The 17,489-nt window shown below is 36.1% G+C and overlaps 2 protein-coding genes across 5 annotated transcripts in view; one reads left to right on the top strand and one right to left on the bottom strand.

The window, feature by feature from the left end:
• Positions 1-17,489, bottom strand: part of LSM5 (LSM5 homolog, U6 small nuclear RNA and mRNA degradation associated) — a 756,742-nt gene that overhangs the window by 300,652 nt on the left and 438,601 nt on the right. The window lies entirely within an intron of this gene.
• The window catches only part of BBS9 (Bardet-Biedl syndrome 9), a 308,542-nt gene that overhangs the window by 120,620 nt on the left and 170,433 nt on the right, over positions 1-17,489 (top strand). The window lies entirely within an intron of this gene.

Below are 17,489 nucleotides of genomic sequence, written 5' to 3' on the forward strand. Positions count from 1 at the left end.
AATCCTCAATTTAGCTCATACTTAAGAATTTTAAAGGCTTGGACAAACAGTTCCCTGTACAAGTAAGGTTAATAAGAAGTGACAAAGGAGCGCAGTTCCAGAGAACTGGGTAAAGCTGATGTTCAAATGAATTAAAGGAAGACTGAGGTAAGTGTAAGGATGTTGGCCTGACATTAATCTTGGGTGAAATAATGGAACGGCTGAAATGGAATTGTGTTAGAAAGTTTTGTAGGAGCATAATCAATAATAGTTGATACAACTTATGGAAAGATATGAGATTTTTATATTCCTTTAATTATATGTTTAGTTTAAATTATTAAAAAAATAATTTATGTTCAGTTTCCACAAAACTCCTTATTGATTATATGCTATTGAATTTTATTATGCAGTGGTTAAGGAAAAAGCTATGTGTTCAGGATTCTGTTTTGTAACTACCATTGTTGTTAATTCTGCGTAGTTTGCCTCCCGTTTCTACTGTTTGTTATGGATATTATTTTGCAAAATCATCACAAAAGGACAGGGAAGATTGGGGGTACCTGAAGATAAAGGAGAGGGGGATAAAACTACACTGCTTTTCAAAAAGCTGTAGATGGATTACAGATTGAGGTAAAACCTTTTTGTAAAATCTGTTCATATGTCATCTGTGAAACAGTCATCAAAGCTGAAAGAAAAGAGTATCTTGATGTCCTGTCATACATAAGGTATGCTCCTAACTCATCTACCATTAGAAGTTATATCAAGTGACCAAAAAAAAAAATCTTTGCAATATTTTCATAGATTGATAATAAAGAAATAAATTGAGAAATACCCAGTTGAAACATGTTGAAAATTGGAAGATATTTGAAAAGAAAACAAGTGATTATGCAGGGGTAAGACTGTTAAATGAAGCAGCAGGTGAACTGAGAGAGGCACTGGCTGATATCACATGGAGAAAAACAGATAAGAGGAGCACTCACTAGCAAAGACTAAATGAAAGAGGGCAGTTTCCAATTAGCAGGGATAATTACTGACAGAAGTACCTCCTTGCCATTTTGAAAGGGATTTTGTCCATCAGTACTCTGATAATAACTCCTGATAATGGTAGTGATCTTTGTTGAAAATGCTAAATTTTGGGGGGAAAGAATTTTGTTGTTTAATATGGAGCTATTTTTTTATCAAGAGAATTATTAGATCGGGGTAACTCTCTGCTAAGGTTCAGAGCAGTTTCAGTTTTTCTGTTTCTGTGAATATTGTTATGAGTGATAGCAGCTGAATATGTTTTATCCACACACAGAAAACTGCTATTTAAGAATAGAATTATGTATTAAGAATTATATATATTTAGTATATTTATATATTATTATTTATATAATTATATGATTAAGAATTAGGATTATATATTGGAGGAAATGTATTTTACTAACTTGTTTACATTTTGCATTTGATTTTTCCTTATGTAAAATCTCAGTTACGCTGAAGTCAGTGACAAAGCTTTCTTTGACTTAAGGAAAATTTCTGGCTTTATTAATGTAGAGTCAATTTTACTTTTTGTAATTGGTCAATATTTAATTTTTTACACATTTACTATAGAACAACTGTGGAGCAAAAATCCATGTTTTTAGATTTGTGGAAAAAAATTGAGACTATGATGTTCGAACCACCTATACTGTATTTAAGAAATTTACTTAAAATTAATTAATTTTACAGTGCTTAGGACATACTAGAAAAGATGACTGCAGGATACAATGATTTTTTTTCCCCCCAACTTGTGGTTCATTTTACCCTAATCTCATCAGTGAGACTTTCTGAAGCAATAACTTTCTAATGAACATGTAAGCCTGTTTGTGTGTAACTTGGCATGTAAGCACTGTGACGCTCAGTTACCAGAGGCATGTGAGGTGTATTCTAAATTGTAGGTTTTAAGTCTTACTTGTTAATACTTTTGTTTTATTATAGTATAGATGCATATTGTAGTTGAGTCTGCAATGTACAGTATTCTGTTTCAAAACTTGCTTGCTATGTGAATTCAGCGTACTGTTGCCTGTGATAAAACTTCAGGTTCAAACAGAGTAACCATTTTTAGTGTTGTAAAATCACTTGCCTCCATCACAAAATACTGTTTACCTGTAGCTTTTTTAATACTAGGAATATGTCTTATCTGTGGCACAGAAAATGGAAAACAACTTAAAATAACTTTAATATGGTATGGTGTTTACATGCTGTCCTTGTTCATATGTCATTTGAAGTAGTGGAATTTTGTTTTCTGTGGATGGGCCCCTACGGGTCCGAACAGCAACTCTCGCATCGATCCTTTCTTAAACATGCTTTAACCACCTAAGCTCCAAATAAAGGATACTTGTTTGCTTTGGATTTATGTTGATTGTTTTTAAACTGTATTTTATGTTTTAAACAGAAGTATGTGGTATATAGACTTAGATTGGAATGGCTTGTTTTAATGGGAAAAGAAATATTCTTAACAGTTTCTAGGGAAAGCTTTGGTATACTTGTAGTGAGAATTATTTAACTTTTGAGCTGTATAGATCATGAATCCAAACCCATATGTACTGAAATTTTGTTCTTAAGGGAACTAAAATGTCTGTGGTTAATTCATCTGTGGACCACTTTCTTGGCTGCTTTTGCAGATTTAAAACATGTTGCTATTCACAGTGAGGCAAAGTGGTGGGAATTTTGTGTCTTTAATATTGTGCTACTATGCGGAAGAAAAGGTTGTGAATACCAGTACATAGCATGCTTTGAACTGTTCACTTATTCCTCTTCTTTTTCAGTTTACTCTGGACATTATGCTTTTGCTGTCAGGTGAAGACCTGACTCTGAGAATTCATGCCTTGATGTGTACACACCTCAAGACACCTATTGTCCTTCAAGGGTATATTAAAGAAAAGTGGATAAAGGGAGGAAGGTTAGACTTCTGTAGTCATTTACAGGAAACGGATTGTCCCAGCCAAACAGGAGTTGTGGAAAATGGAACTTAACTATATCGTGGATAGCTTTGTATTTGATCCTAAGGAATTATTTGAGGTGTGTCTCTGATGTCCAGAACAGGAGGGCTGGTAAGTGGTGTGATGTAGTCATTGCTCTATTCTCTTGCCTTAAGTGGCTGTTACAGGCTTAGAGTAGTGCCAAGTGACCTGACAGTCTTGGGGCTAGCTTTATGTTTTACTACAGAATAAAGCAATGATAGCTGCTTTCTGGATGCATACTTTTGAAGAAGAGTCAGATTTTCAGAAAGATGTAACTTAGGGATGCAGGTTATTAATGTATTTTTGAAACTACTTCACCTACCGTGGCTCTTTATGTTGGCAGTTCAGTCATTCTACTGAGATGAGGAATGCTAATCAAGTGAATGACGTGCAGACTGTAATGTACAGTTGCTGTGAAGTGGTAGTTAAAGCTTTGTCAACTGAGTATGTACAGAGGGAGTCAAACTGCTAGTTGAGGAAACCTCAGTGTGTGTACAGTTATGCTTGTCTGTGATGTGAGAAAGAACCTGTGCCTTTAACTGAAAGACTTCCCTGTAGGAAGTAATGGAAATAGCTCCAAATGGTAGTGAAAGGCTGGAAATGCCCCTCATGTAGAATTAGCAAAGCGTGTCTGTGTAGGAAATTACCAATATATAAATTACAGAATTGGTTACTATGCTTTGTTAATTTATAAATATAAAAGTCAAACAAGATCCTTCAGTGCTCAGTGCAGTGTTAAGTTACTATTTTTCAAAATGTTCCCTTGAATTCAGTACTTCAGTTTTAACGGAAATCTGAAAAATCATTCTGATCACATGAAATTGGCTGTTCTCTATATTTTGTTTTTGTCTTGAAGTATTGTGAACACTGGGAAAAAAATGCCATTCATGAGCATATGTGTTGCAAATTTTACTCTTAGCCTGTGTCATTAGTACTTAAGGGCTGATGACTAACTCATGTTTACAAATGCTGTATTAAGGATAGCTGACAGTGTAATGTCCTCCAACTTTTATAGCAGTTTTTAAGGAAGAAGATAAACTGTATAGAGGAGGGAGAAATTTTAAGGGGGTCCTGATGTACAGTATGGTGAGGCACGAGAATACATCTATACTGGAGTACTTAAGCATATAGCAACATCTTGCTTGAAGTCTGTTATTCAGTTGCTTATTTCAATAAAGTTAAGGGAAAGGCATTTATTGATAATGAGGATTGACTCTAATGAGACTAAATTGTGCTTTGATACTATTTCTTGTATGTTTTATTACAGTATTTACTGCTAGAGATCATCTATGCATATCTCTTGAATAGGTAGGATTTGCTTTGTTATGCTGTGGGTGAGCGAGATTCACAAAAGCAGTTTTCATCTCAAGAAATTAGATTTCCTCTGTAGTCAATGGACAGAAAGAAGGGTCTTCTGGAGTCAAAGGCACTAAAAGTTAGATACCTTCTATGGTTAAAAAAAAAAAAGGCAATGGTCCCTCCACAGTTTATAGAGGAAATTAAGGAAACTAGCCACCTCATCTTAGAATTTGTCTTTGTGGATCTCACTCTGCTTTAAACAGCTATGTTCTTGTATTTGCTCCAAAAGAAAGCAAGGCTACATATCTTCCTGGTTCTTCATAGTTTCTTTGCTCCGTGAGGGTAGCAGACATTTCTTCCTCCAGTTCCTTTAGTGGTAAGCTTTGCAATGGAGTTATTTCCTTTGGGAAATGATTTTTCTTTTATATTTTCCCTGAGGAATCTTGCATTTAGAAAAAAACATAATGTTTGGTTCATATTCTCATTGCACAGCGGGTTTTCTTTAGTACTTCTTCCCACAGGAATGGTGCTCAGTAATTCTCTCCAGTCCTATCATTTAACAACATGCCAGCTGTCTACTTTCTGACATGATTGATGGAGCTCAGTAAGTTAGTTCTACACCTGATATGAGGTTTTATCTATTTTTATATATTTTCATCATTAATTTTTGACAAGCGGCTCAGCATCACTCTGAGGGAATTGCTTACGTAGAACCTGTTGATGCAGTCTGAGTTCAGCCGTGTGCACCTGCAATGTGAATCTCAAATGCCATCCTTCTCTATGGGCTCCTGAGCAGACTCCAAGGCATTTTTGGTAACAGTGGAGGCAAGCACTGGAGATGGTCCTGAAAAAGATATGAATATGAACTATTCATGAATATGAGTGAAAGTAGACAATTGCTTTTCCTTAGGTCCCTACCATTTTATTCATGTTAAATTCCACCATCATTCATAAAGAGTGCTTTTTGTTTTGTTTTGTTTTTTTCCCCAGCAGATGCTAAAGGAAGAGATGGTTACTACTCTTTCAGAGGATATAACTGTATAATTTAGGTCATGTTTCTGAGCTCCACCAACTTGAAACATCAAAGTGAATTTGTTCTGATATTTGGCCAACTTATTTAGTCATCCCTCTAGACAAAACGTTTATCTGGATTTTTGGTCTGCAGTGTGACTAGAATGTACGCTACCCAGATGTGTTTTCCTAACTTTGATGCAATAGAATAAAGCAAACATAAATACCCTTTTGAATACATCTTGTTATGACCAGTAATGGTTGAAACTAAGTTAAAGCTATTAGATTTGACTGAACCAGGGCATGAACTTCAGCTGTATTACATCAGGGGAACAAGACAAGTGTTTAAATTGAGCTTTTTTTGAAAGGAAAATCTTTTCTTATCAGAAAGCCTATCTCAGTCAAAATCAGTAAGAGCATTTGTTACTAATTTAGTGGGGTGTGTTTGCATGTGGTTATATATTAGCATTGAAAACCGAGCTCTTGCCTGCTCTACATAATTGAGGATACTATTTGTTAATCCAAATATTATGCAGTAGAACTATCCATAAACTTCTGCTCAGACAATGAGGAGATTTTTCTAGATTTAAACAGAGAAAGTTACAAGGTTAATTATCACATTCCAGACACTGAAGCGTAGCTGATGCTTGCTATCTCTTTCCTCTGCTCCCCTACTTCTAGCAGCCCCAGTGGGAATCTTAGTCTAGGTCAGCAGGACTTAAAATTAAGACCTTACACATCTTGTCTCATCTCCTCCATAGACTCAGCTGCCTGTTAGAATGAAGGAGAAGTCGAGGAATGAGATGTTTGCATGGAAGGCTGCAATATAAATGCATTAATTCTTGTGCATTTGATGGTAGGCTGTTTAACAATTTTTTCCTTCATGGAGAAAATGGCTTTCTTCTAGGAAGTAGAGTTGAATTGAACTTTGAATCTTTTTGAGTGTGCCTCCGAAGCCTTTTTGAAGGTGAGAGATTGTTCCCCCTTTAACTCCAGGTGGCCTGAACTGTCTTGCTTTTCTGTCAGCATACCAGGGTACATAGGTAGTGAGGCTAGGTCAAAAATGTGTTTATCTCAAAAATTGGCAAGTTTGCCACACAGCTGTTCTTTCAGTAGAGAATTGGTGCTAAACATATTGGAAGGAGTTTCTTTAATCTGTTTGTTAGCTCTTCTATCTTTTAATTTATTTTAAAAACAGCAGCAATGTGGGATATGAGTGGAGTTAGCAGTTGCGCTACTGAAAGTAGGGAAAAGTCATATTTCCAAAGACATGGGTGAAGGACTTTTGCCTATGCTACCGATTTTGAACTGTTTTTTCATGACATTTCTCAAAGTCTAAGAGATTATAAGTGCATCATTAAATAATGTATTTTGAAATGAATGTTAGAAAGCCATATAGCTTCAGATATATTTAAAAGTGCAGCAGGAGAACAACATAGAAAGTTATGATTAAAGCCCTAATCCTGTGATTATGTACATGCATATATAATGTTGGCATTTGCTTTATTGGACACCAATCCATAGCCTATGGTGAGACATAAATACTTCATCAGAATAATCCTGTGATAAAATAATTTTTCCACACTAAAATAATTACTAGTTTTGCAGCTCATCTTATTTTGAACATAAGATGAACCAGTTTGGGCGATGAACATTTGCTTATTTTGGTTTTATTTTTTTATTTCTGCTTAAGTTCTAACTCCTAGGTTTTACTGGCAGAATGCACTGCCTGAGTTTATTGTGTGGCCAGGGCAGGTATGCATGTAAAGAAAACTGCACCTGATTCTGTTCCTGTGGGCTTTGTGCTTCTGAATTAGCAGGGCATTTCAGGTGGGAATTTTCTTAATTTGTCAGTTTGAGAGAAGAGAGTTAGAAGGTGCAGTTCCAGGTGTGCAGAAGAATGAGTATCATTGGCCATTATCTGCAGCACAACGAATTCAGTGACCTAAAAATATGTGTTCTTTTGATCACCACCTGAAGAGTTGCCATTGAATACACTGTAATGTTACTTCATTTGGTTCCTTTTCTGTTTTCTTTCTTTTTCTATAGGTGGAGGGTCCCAGGCAGTGATATGATAAGCTCTTTGCTGCTTCATTATTAGGTTAAGTCTACCTGCTGTGTGACTCGGCAGTAGGATATTTTTGGTCTATCAATACTTGTCTTGCTCTCATAAAATGAATTCTGTGTCACTGAAAATTATCGTACCTGTATGGCAATAACTGTTGGCATAGAAGTGGAATATCATATGAAGCAGGATGCAGCTCAAGTTAGTAAAGATTATTTGCTGGATATTGTTGTGGAGCAAGCATTATTGTGGTCTGTGCTGCACTTCATCTGTGGAGGAAAGCAAGAGTCTGCTTGGTCTGAAATTTACTGTTGTGGCACCTTGCATGAACAATGAATTTTTACTTTCACTAAATGACTCTTTTGAAACCATCTTTCTTTTTTTACTAGTACATCCAGTAAAACCTTGTGAACTCCAGTCTCTTTGCTGAATTCTCTTCAAGTTTTATATAGACGGTGTTTTTGATTGAGTTTTATAAAACCTGCATTTCATCATGATGTTCCCTTGTTTTGAAATGGTTATGTCTCTTTCAGAACAAAAAATAGAAGAAATTATGGAAAACTTGTAATTCAAAGACAAGGTATTCAAGCAAGCAATTCATATGTTTTGCAACCTTTGCACTTTGACTTGAGAAGCCTATTTTATTTCCAAATGTACTGGCACATGTTCTCAAGATTTTACTGATAATAGCAAAATTCTATAAAGTGTCTCAAAATAGAAAAGTAATTTTAATGAGATGTCCTGAAATTAGTGTTGTAGTTAAGTTTGAGCTTCTAATTAGCCTGCCATCCATTTTCTTTGATTGCTATCTTTACAATTTGTTTCCAGAGTGTATTATTTTAATTTAATCATTCTGAGTCTTACTGTTACTCCCATACACTGTGTTAGCAATCATAATGTTTTCTAATCACTTAAAATTATATGCTAGTTCAACCTGAATGGGGAGTTCTGGAAATTTCCTCAGATGGTTCAGTATAAAGCAGAAGTGCGAAAATCGCAAGTGGGATTGGGTGGCCAAGTTTAATGGCTTGGAATTTAGCTTAGAACGTCACTGTTTTGACTGGCTTGCTGATTTGTTTGATATGGATACATTTATTCTTAAAGGTATTGGAATAGAATTTGCTGGAATGGCTTTGTGTTCATCTATACAGGTAGAAAAATATCTATATTATGTGTTAGTTGGATTTGTTTTTATTAACCTTTTTAAGATGTGTTTGTCAAAATGTTTATTGTTTTTCATTATTATAATAAAATATAAATATGAGATGAGCCTGATTTAGGAGATGTTTTTTACCGTGTACTTTCTGTAAAGCAGTGATCATAGAATCATAGAATGGTTTGGCTTGGAAGGGACCTTAAAGATCACCTAGTTCCAACCCCCCTGCCATGGGCAGGGACACCTTCCACTAGACCAGGTTGCTCAAAGCCCCATCCAGCCTGGCCTTGAACGCTTCCAGGGAGGGGATATCCACAACCTCTCTGGGCAACCTGTTCCAGTGCCTCACCACCCTCACAGTAAAGAATTTCTTCCTAATATCTAATCTAAATCTACCCTCTTTCAGTTTAAAGCCATTACCCCTCGTCCTGTCACTACACTCCCTGATAAAGAGTCCCTCCCCATCTTTCTTGTAGACCCCCTTTAAGTACTGGAAGGCTGATATAAGGTCTCTCCGGAGCCTTCTCTTCTCCAGGCTGAACAACCCCAACTCTCTCAGCCTGTCTTCGTAGAAGAGGTGCTCCAGCCCTCTGAACATCTTCGCAGCCCTCCTCTGGACGTGCTCGAGCAGGTCCATGTCCTTCTGTTGGGGGCCCCAGAGCTGAATGCAGTACTCCAGGTGGGTTCTCACGAGAGCGGAGTAGAGGGGGAGAATCGCCTCCCTTGACCTGCTGGCCACACTTATTTTGGTGCAGCTCAGGATGCAATTGTCCTTCTGGGCTGCAAGCGCACATTGCTGGCTCATATTCAGTTTTTCATCCACTAATACCCCCAAGTCCTTCTCCGCAGGGCTGCTCTCAATCCACTCATCGCCCAGCCTGTATTTGTGCTTGGGATTGTCCCAACCCATGTGCAGGACCTTGATTTGTGCATTTATTCTAGATTTCTAAAACTACACTCATCACCTGATATCTAACATGCTGCAAATGCTTTTTTCCCCACTAGGTGCATATGACTGATGACACTGAGAGTAGTGGTCCTTAACAGGATGAAATCCTGCCTTTGCTGAATCAATGCAACGTTCCCACTGGAGTTAGCAAATCCTTGATTTTACTCATTGAGCTTCACTGTACATAAATTTTTGCAGAAGTAGGATCTAATGGGTCTCTCCATTTCCTGGCCATCCATAGATCCTATTGGAGTGAAATACAATTAGAAATTTGCAGGACAAGGCCCTTGTTAGTTTTTTAAACTGTTTGTTTAGGTTCACAATTATTTTAATATACAAAGCATACAACTTCACTGTTCAAAATTTGTTCCTTTGTTGTAAAATTTTTTTCATCATCATTACATAGTACCATATATTTGGTAATAGAAACCAAGCTCTCCACCTCTCTGTCCACTTAGCTAATGTTTGGCTGTATTTTTTTATACATTTCTGCCAATTCAACCACAGCTTCACAGTGAAACTATGTCTTTAATATTCATTGACTATCAGAGATTCTGTGACATATCTGTGTGTTATTTAGCACATCCCTATGCTTAAATGGAACTTCTGAAGGAGTAAGTAAAGGATTCATTGTAACTCACTGGCTTCTTGGGTTTTGTGTAATTTGTAACAGATGTTATTTCACTCAGATAAGCTACTAATTTTATAACTCTGCTTTTAAATTTGGATTTTACAATGTAGAACTTGCTTCTAAATGTATTGGAAAGTATCATATGTATTTTGGAATATGTTTGCAGCCTTCCTTCAAGAAAAATTTTTTTTGCCCCATCTTGGTATTTAATAGTTGTACCAAATAACAAGCAGTTACTCACATGCAAAACTGGCTGCAATATTTACTTGTGGATAGGCTATCAAGAGGCGGTCAAGTGTCAAGTATTTAAATAATTTTCTTCTGTGTATTATTCCTATTGACCATATTAATTTATCTGGCTTCTCAAAAATGCTAAACCCCTTTAAAAAAAAACAAACAAGCAAATAGAGAAAAGTATATTAATCAAGTTAAAATAATCTTAACTGTAATCCTTACCACAGATGGAACACCAGAGACAACAGGAATTTTTCTTTTCTGTTACCATGGATTTAAACAAGAAAGCTCAGATAACGATAGGCAGCAGTATAAAACACTAAGATGTGTTTAAATAAAACCAGTAAACTGGCAACAGCGATGCAAACAAGCAGGTTTTTGCCACTACATTCGTATTGCTCAGACAGAAAAATTTTCAAAATTGATTTATGCATTGAAGAGCTGCATGTTTAGGCTTACAGGAATATGAATCTGCTTCCTTTAATTAGATCATACCCATTTAAAGTAGAGCTAACCAGATGGTCTTCGTGCTTGGATTTTACTGACATAGCTTGTTTAAATACTTAGTCTAAACAAAATAAAATTTCCTACGAAACAGGGTGACATTGAGCTATCAGGGTTTTAATTTGAGTTTAAATGTATTAACAATCAAGTACTTTTGGATAACACACTCAGGTGCCCGGGGTTCTGAACCCACTAAATATTTTGCAGTAATTTTCAAAAAAATTTCTAGTTATAGTGGTATAGATAAAAGCTGGGGGAAGAGAGTCTTGTGAAGACAAAGTAATAGCCTGTTTTCTTATTGAGTTTTCTAAAGAGGAAAAATGAAAAGGGTAGAGATCTCTGTCCTTTTCAACTGACCATATTCATACTAGTATGTCTCCGTATAGCTGAAATGATAGTTACTTTATCCCAAAATATGTTCTTATTAACATCATTGTCACTAGTTCTTAAAACGAAATAAAATAAATGATGCAGTGTGACTCTCGGTGATAATAATCCACTATCATTTTGGTTTGTGGAGGTAAGACACAGCTTTGATATATGTGAAGTCTCGAAAGAGGATTCTGAATTTAAACAATACATGCATTTGGCTCTTATAGAGTGTTTGAGTTGACTGCCATCTTAACCTGTAACCTGTGTTGTGCTTGTAGACAATACTGCTTCATGACAAATTCCAATTTAGAAAGGTACAGTAGAGCTGTTAATGATAATTCTGTCATGGAAATAACATAGAAGAAAACAAAACCACACAACTTCCCTTGCAACCTTGAGTATTTCCTTAATCTGGCTGTTCTAGTTTCCAGAGGCACAGATTGCTATAGTGATTACTTGTGATGATCAATAATTTCACGTTCATCAGGTGAGGCAATAGAATTTCAGGAGGTAGCTGGGTGCATCCAGATAAAGCATGGGTCATCATGCTGCAATGTCTTTTCTCTCTGCTGTCTTCTCAGATTGAGGTCATGTTGAGCTTCATTTGAAAGTTGAGTATTTGGTGTCTAGTGAATTGATGCTTTGTTGTCATCATGGTGGGCCTGTGCCACAATTTTGAAAACTAAGGTCATGGTTAGCACTAGCCGAGGCATTCTTACAAGGGTCAGATAATTGTGGCCTGAGGTACTTAATCCCAACGTGTGCTCTCACGTACCCATTGCAGCGCTGTGGGAGCACAGCGTTTAGAAGTGCTCCCTTGTGGGAATGACATGGTGGTTCTTTCTGGTGACGGAGTGTTTGATAAAGATCGCTCTCTGACATGGATATCTTTGCCTGCATTCCATAAAGCTTTAGTCACCTGTCAAAAGCTGTGTGCACAATGGTTGTTGAGTGAGATGGTCTGCACAGGGCATCAGGCTGCTAATCACTGTTTTGTTACTTTGTAAACTACTTTGAGAATTGCCCATTAAAAAAAAAGTTTACTCCCAGAATAAGGGATATTCAGGATTTTATTCATTAAATTGATATTATCACTTATGTTGTCTTACCTGTTTTAAAGGTTTGCTTTGCTAGCGTCTTAGCTTTTCTATGTGGCTGCATGCCATGTGTGCAAGGTAAACGAAGGGGCTTGTAAGGAAAAGAATATTTGACTTTAAATGCTTACATGTTCTATGTGAACTAGGATATATGATAGAGACTTCTTGAAACCACAACAAAATATTCTGTTAGATCTTGTTACAGATTTAATAACTGAGTTGTATTTCCTTCTCTTAAATGAATGAATGTAGGAAAGGGTGAAATAGAGTCGTAGTAAATGTCCTGTTGCAATAGGAAAGAACAAGCAGTAATCCTAGCGTTTCTCAGCGCTCTATTTTTTTCTAACTTATAGGCATTAAAACCCTGCTTTATGAAGATCTAATTTTGTTTAAAACTAGTTGGAAGGGGTCGGATCAATTAACTACCTTGCAATAAATTGTTCCATAAGAATGATTGCCAGAAGAGACGTGTGAGCTCGTGATCTCTGTTTTTGCTTGTATAACTGTGTACAGAACGGCTCTTTTGAAACCAGGTATAAAGGCTTTGATTATGGATTAATTTACTGTGGAGTACGTAATAGTCTTGATAATTCATCATCCCTGTGTCCATTTCAGAATAATTATGTTTCTGATGTTATTTTTCATATTTTAACAAATTTTGCATAGAAGACTTGCTCCTAAGTGCTATGGATGAAATGTAAAGAGATTCTGTATACCTTAAATGCCAAAATTCTGCTCTCTTCAAACTCGATTTCTGCTAAAAATGAAGATAGTTCAAATTTACTAGAAGCTGAACCGAGTGTGATAGAACTAGGTGGAATAAGACTAGTTGGCTAAAGTTTCACCAGTGGTCGACAGTTAATGTTTTTCTTGGCTGTTTTAAAAAAAGAAAAACAAGTTGTCAGTCACATTTCCTGTTCTCCATTTTAGAATATGGCATAAAACCCGTGAGAGTCTTCAGTCCCAATGGTGTTAGGGACTCCAAGAAAATATACTACCAACTCAAAAGAAAGCTCCTTGGAACTTCATACTCATTTCTTGCCCTTTACTTTTTCAAAGTTTTCTTCAACTTCCTAGCCAGCTAATAAGAAGGCATTTTGTATTTTTGGAACTGTATTTGTATTTTTTTTGTATTATTGGAATAAGCCTGGGAGAGTGATGTTCATTATTGCCCCAAGGAATTTGTCTGAATATACAAGAGTGGGTATGTTGCAAGCCTTTTTCAAGAGGAATTAGTAATTTTGAAGTTATTGCTGAATGTTAAACAATGCCCTAAAAAATATCTCTAAGTAAGCACTGATAATGGAGAAATCTGATTGTTTTTAAAACTTGATTCACCATTAGTTTACGGTTTTCAAATGCTTGACATCTTATAAGGTCTACTTAGCAATGAAATAAGCATGGAGAGAAATCTTTTTGCTTGAACACTTAAGGCTGAAAACATGAGAAATGCTCTATGCTTGGAAATCATTGCAGTCAAATTCTGGTAATAGCGTTGAGGGGTGAAGTTCTCAAGATTATAAAAATACTTCTGGATTTCACGTCTGCCTTCGCAACTGTGAATATGAAATTTAGTAAAAAAATCTTAAATATGATCTTAATTTGGAGAATAGTTCTTCTTTCTTTCTTTTCTTTTTACAACATGCTTTCATTAGTAACTTAACTGGCCTGTACTTTGCTGTAGGTAGGTGTATTGGAACAGAGCAAGAATTTGGTCCGAATAATTTAAAAAAGGATGTAAATGAAAAGCAAGTTTTGATCAGTTGTAAAAATATATATTCAATACTGTACTTTCAACCCATTCCAGTACCTCTTAAATCTTTCCTGCATGAGCCTCTTCCCTTTCTTCCATTGCTTTTAGAAAGCAAGTTTGAAAAACTTATTTTTAGTTTTCTTTGTTTGAAAGCTTTGTGATATTAAAGAAGGAGAAAGAAAAAAATGTTAAATAGGCAATAATAGGCCTTATGCAATATAGATGGACTTTTTACTTGATAGTTTCCAGTTGGTCTAAAATCTTTGCATTTGAGCTACACTTGGGACTTCCAGTTGCAATATATTTTTCCACCTACCCTGTGAAAAAGTGAGACAGGGAGAGATTTCCTTTTTTAAAGTTTTGTATCTGTTTAGAAAGATGATAAAATAGATCTTAACTAAACAGATTGAACAGCTACTGTTAGAACTGAAGATATAGTTGGGAAATTATGGAGAAACCATGACTGAGTCTGAAGAGACTAGGATCTCAGTTTGCAAAGGGTATAGATTCTTTATTTCCCTCAACTATGGTAAATTACAATTAGAGATAATGTTCAGGTGAAAATAAAATAATTAAAAATGTGAATGTCATGTTTTTAGAACTTAGTCATCCTTAAATTCTGTAAGTGTTTGAATGAAGAACCCCAGAACACTTCTAAAATTTGTAGCTGATGTCCTGGGAGATGTTTAGAGTAATTTTGCTCTGTGAGGAAAGATTTCTTTCTTTCCCTTCATATTAAGTATTTACTGTGGAACCACTTATTGTCAAAGTATCTTCAGTCCCTTCCAGCTGCTTTCTGTGTTGCTTTGGTTTTCAGTTCTCAGCATATCTCAAAGGGTGCTGTTTTGACAACCTTTTTTCTGTCTGTGGTATAGGCTTTTTTAAAACCACAATGACTGTGTATGCCTACATTATCGTATGGTAATTCATATTGTATTATCCTGCATATTCCAGATCTCAGAAAGCTGTTTTAGGTCATGTCTTCATCTATTAACAGAATAATTAGTACTTAGAAATGTTTTTTTCCATCTTTGGTTTCTCTGCAAGTGTAAAGTAGAACTTGTATATATGCAGTCATGTAAAGATTTAATTGGTATATGGTTCAGTGACCTGCAACACTCCAAGACGGCACCTCTCCTTTAGAAACTTAGGCCTGTCACTGGTATAATATTTGTCTTGTAATATTGTGCATTAGAACTGTAGAATTTTGTGCCAAAGGCAAACTTTTTTAACAGTTGTACTTTTTAGGGTTTTTTATGAAGCTACTTTTCAAAATAGCTTATAGGCTTGCTACATTAGGTATGGTTTGGGAGTCCTGGGATATTTGTTTTACATCTATAGCCTATGAAAAGGCGAGCATCTCCTTTGTTGATGGTTATAAAACAGAAAGAAAGCAAATTGTGAAATGAAGGATCCTTAAGGTAAAAGGCCATGTCAGTTACTTCTCTTCATGCGATTTATGCTTCTGAGGTATACAGTACAGTGTCAGCTGAAATATAGCACAGTGAGAGACCACCTAGGAATTCATTAATGACTCAGTCTAGAAAGTGTCCTTCACCTTTGTTGTCTAAGTGGGGTTCAGGTAGTTGTCACACAAGTGCAACTGTATTTGCCTGCTTCTTTGGCAAAAATGATATTAGCTGAGCATTATCCATAATAGGATACAGCTAGCTTGCCTTTATTCCAAATTCCAGGAATTCAGAATTTATCCATTGCACTATCCCATCCAGTAATGATATTATAGGAAGCATACTGATGAATGTCATCAGCGTGTTAAATTCATCTTAGCCTATTTTTCTTCCCAAAATTCTCAAATGCATATTGGACAGGAAAGGTGATTAGATATTTGAAGGCCCCTGTTAGACTGAGGAGAACTTTACTGTTGTTGCTTGTCTCCTCAGAAAGATGAAGCTGTATAGTGCATAAAATTACTGGTTACAGTGGTCAGATGCGACTGATGTACGGTACTACGTAGTGTTGTGTTTTTCGTGTAGCTTTGTCACCCATAACTCTGTTGAAAAGTAACTGCAATATGGAACTCCACCTTGTGTAGAACAAGAGGTACGAAGAACATCAGGGCTTTGGTCTGAGCAAACTGAATGTGGGCACAATTACATCAGGTGACACGTCTGTGATACTGTTACTCTCCGCTAACCAGTCTGTCATGCTGGTTTTCAGTATTTGGGATTAATTTCTCACTTCTGCTTCGCACGGTTAGCTGGGCTTTTTTTTGTTTGTTTTGTTACTTGGCTCTGATTTATGTAGTGTTTGGACTCATGAGTGTCCTGTGGGTTCTCCATTTTATTTGGAAACACTACATTTTAAAATATAAAACAAAAGCTATCAACACGTTTTGTTTGAAATGTTTCGTATTTATGGTTCCCTGAAATTCTGTTTTCTTTATCTTCCCCGTCACATGGGAGCTTGGAGGGAACACACACACATCTCTAATGCCAGTGTTGCAGATTAAAAATAGTTTTTCTCCATCAAATGCTAACAGCTGGTTGGCTTTGTTTCCCGGCTGAAGATGCATCGTATAGTTTTTTTGTTTTCCTGCTGTTGCCAAATGTTAGTGGATCAAGCTCTGCAAGTTTTGCTTTGTAAATTGTGTTGTAATACTAATTACACTTTAACTGCGTTTCTGTGAGGCTTTTCACAACTCCAGTCAAGCACCTATTACCCCATTTTGCAGATAAATAAACAGAAGGAAAAGGTGGTTGAGGGAGGTGCTTTGTGTTGATTTAAATGACAATGAAGATAATCAGCGGTGCTGTAAGCCAAGTATTATTCAGGCAACATGAAGATGTAGTGGCATTCATGAGAAGAGGTCTTGTAAGTTGTGCTCCCCCAGGATAAACCCCTAACCTTTGTTCCTTTCTTTTAGTTGAAGGAATTCAGTACAAATACCATGGAAAATCTCTTGTTGTCATATTGAAATGATAGCAATTGCATATTGAAATCACTCTCATCTTCACTCTTCACCAGTGATGGAAAATTTCTAAACATTGTATTTCAAGAAAGAAGGCATTTATAGCAATATTTTTCAAAATACCAATTTTTGTAATGCTGTGAGTGGACAATATTATATACAATGACAAGTTATTTCTGAAAGGAGTAAAATATCCTATAATAGCCCTTCTGTTTTTCCCCATCTTGAAGTACTCAGCAAAACTATCTTACGATCTTAGAAGTGAATCTGCCATTTTATTTTATTTTGAAAATTCTTTCATAATGTCTGGCAGTTAAAGCGGTATTGCCTTCATATACATGATCCATAATGTTTACATTTTGGCATAAAAGCTGAAGCCACTAGTGCAAAACATGGAGAGACCTGAGAGTTAATAAAATAACAGATGGCAGTTATGTTCATGTGGAAATAATTATATACTACATTTTTAATTGCATAAAATCAATGTATTGGTTTTGATTAATACGGTAGGCTTGCTGGTCATATAGGG

Source organism: Gymnogyps californianus, chromosome 2, assembly GCF_018139145.2.
Source record: "Gymnogyps californianus isolate 813 chromosome 2, ASM1813914v2, whole genome shotgun sequence".
In the NCBI taxonomy this organism is placed as follows: Eukaryota; Metazoa; Chordata; class Aves; order Accipitriformes; family Cathartidae; genus Gymnogyps; species Gymnogyps californianus.